We start from the raw sequence: 2859 nt of genomic DNA, 5'->3' as shown, positions 1-2859 counted from the left end.
TACATACATACATATAAATATCAGGGAATTTTGAAAGTTAAGTTTTGCGACCGCCCTGATAAAAAAATGTGCATTTTAAGCAATTATCGCTTCTTAAACAATTTTCACAAAAATTGTTGATTTGCAATAAGTGATGGCTTTCTTTTTCAGGGAGAAAAGTATCTACAACTCTACTGTTTACAATTTTGAAAGTAAATTTCTTAATGGCTGAAACAATTGTTTAAAAAGAAAATATTTGTTAAAATATAATAAGTTAACCATTTTTGATAAATTAATAAGAAGCGGCAGTAAAAAAATTACAAGAACTGTTGTTAAAATAATTATCTTTCGTAAGCTTTAAACTTTCATAAAAAATCATGATTATTCGTTTCATAAGGCATACCTGATGATATCATTTAAATCCTTAAAAACATTTTAAATATTTCTACAGTCTTGATTTTTGGCACGAAAAGTATCTGAAATCAAAGAAAGTATCATTTGTTTTATTTCCGACCCAGGAAGAAGGTGTCAAGTCCACGTAATCGAGTGAGTTTTTTATTGACAGTGTTTTTGTGTTCTGGCAGTCACTTATGGAACCACATATAGAATGACTAGCTTTTTGTGCCAAGAGAAATGTACCTCGTAAAACGTATTTAAGTAAACTAGCAATAAAAAACTTACAATTGAATCTCTGACCAATTTAACCTTCTTGCCATTAATGATTTGAGAAAAATGAAAGAAGATTAAAAAGAAAGAAAGGTTACAATCTTATGATGATCTTATACATTCATTATATTTGCCATACAATTTAGAAAATTTTATATCAGAAAAAAATTAACTTGATCAATTGATTAAATATTAATTCTCTGTTCGAAGAAGATTAGGGGAGGGGGGGGGGGTAAATATTATGGCTTTTTATGAGGGTAGGTGGAGGGGGGTTCTTACATAAGAAAAATGTATGCTACGAAAAATAATAAATCCAAAGATATTACAACGTCGAGATAAATCTAGCGGAAATTTGATCTGTTGAAGTAAAAGCACTGCATTTTTACCATTATAGATGATTTTTTGAACAAGTAGTGCATTTTTCATCCAGAAGTATGAATTTTCAACCAAGAAGATTAGTTTTCTACCAAAAAAGACAAATTTACTACAAAATACATCAATTTTTAACCATAAACAACGAATTTTCAACAACATAGTTCAATTTTCAACCAAAAAGAGGAATTATTAACTAAAGGAGGTAAACTTTCAACCAAAAATGGAATAGTTACATTTTCAGTTAAAAGCATGTATTAAAAAAAAATTAATCAAGTGAACTTTTTCATCAAGGAAATAAATTTTCAATAAAAAGAGATGAATTATGAGGCAGAAATTGAAAAGGTACATTTTCATTTTTCATTTAAAAAACGCATTGTAAAACAAAATAACAATCTTGAACAAAATAGTTATATTTTCAGCTAAAAAAAAATTTCCAACAAAATAAATGAATTTTCATTAAAAAAAAACATTTATATAATTTTCAACCAGAAATGAATAGTTATATTTTCAGTTAGAAGAATTAATTTTCAAGACAAAAAAATTTAAATTTTCATTTAAAAAAATTAATATTCAACCAAAAGTTGAATTATCTACCAGAAAAATCAAACTTTCAACCAAGTAATTGATTTTGCAAACTAAAAAAGATGAATTTTTAGGGAAAAATGGAATAGGTACATTTTCAACCAAAAAATTAACTTTCAATTAAAATGACACATTTTTAAAACAATACAGGAATTGTTCTCTAAAAAGTACCTGTATATTTTCGACAATAAGTAGAATAGGTAAGTTACAAAAAAAGATTTTTTTCAAGTAAAAAAATTAATTTTTATCATAAAATATAAATTTTTAACAAAACAATATATTGAATTTTCCATTAAAAAATATGCATTTTTAACTGAAAACATATAGTTACATTTGCAATTAAAGCGAGTAATTTTTATTACATAAAAAAGAAAAAATTTTCAACCAAAACGATGAATTTCAAAAACAAAATGAATTTTTTATAAAAAGAAGGTCAAATTTTGAACCAAGTAATTAGTTTTGCAACAAAAAACATAAATCTTCAGGTCGAAAGGGAATAGTTTTATTTTCAATTACAAAAATTAATTTTGAGCCAAAAACGAAAAACAGTTTAGAACGAAGTAGCAAAATCTTTCCAAAGAAACAAATTAAACAAATTACGAAATACGATGATAAATCTTCAAGTAAAACAATGCACTTTTGACCAAATATTTAAAACGAATTTTCAACGAAACAGCTAAATTTTCAACCAAAGAAATCGAGTTTCAATCAAAAAGATAAATTTCCAATCAAAAAGATAAATCTCCACCAAAAATTTCTTTTGAAAAAAATAGTTGAATTCTTTACAAAAGATTTTGATGAAGTAGTTCTAATTTTAACAAAGTATTTGATATTACAATCAACAAATATTTTTATTTGAAATAATTGCTTACAACAAAGATGAATATTCCGTAAAAAAATTATGAGTTTTCATACTAAGATGACGAATTCGAACCCAAAAAGTTGAATTCTTAACTAAAAGGAAAGATTTGAAGAACATTATTGTTTTTTTTTATACAAATAAGTAAATTTTTAACTAGAAAAGATAAATTCTCAACTACGACAATACAGAAGAATTTTTTAAATCTCTAAACTAAAGAGTAATAGTTAAAATAAATAATGAGGTTTAATTTTAATATTCAAAACATATTATAAGTTTAAAAACACTTGACATTTTGCTTAGAAAATAAAGTTTATTTTCCACTAATAAAAAAAAACTATTATAAATAAAAATTTTCCCCTAATTTTATAACATCTTAGGAATATTTGTGCTTGGGG

General features: G+C 24.6%; 1 protein-coding gene across 5 annotated transcripts in view; it reads left to right on the top strand.

The window, feature by feature from the left end:
* LOC117179745 (centrosomin) overlaps positions 1-2859 on the top strand; it is a 136733-nt gene that overhangs the window by 65124 nt on the left and 68750 nt on the right. The gene's annotated exons all lie outside the window — the stretch shown is intronic.

Source organism: Belonocnema kinseyi, chromosome 9 (assembly GCF_010883055.1).
Source record: "Belonocnema kinseyi isolate 2016_QV_RU_SX_M_011 chromosome 9, B_treatae_v1, whole genome shotgun sequence".
Classification (NCBI taxonomy): Eukaryota; Metazoa; Arthropoda; class Insecta; order Hymenoptera; family Cynipidae; genus Belonocnema; species Belonocnema kinseyi.
This window is presented reverse-complemented; position numbering and strand designations above follow the sequence as displayed.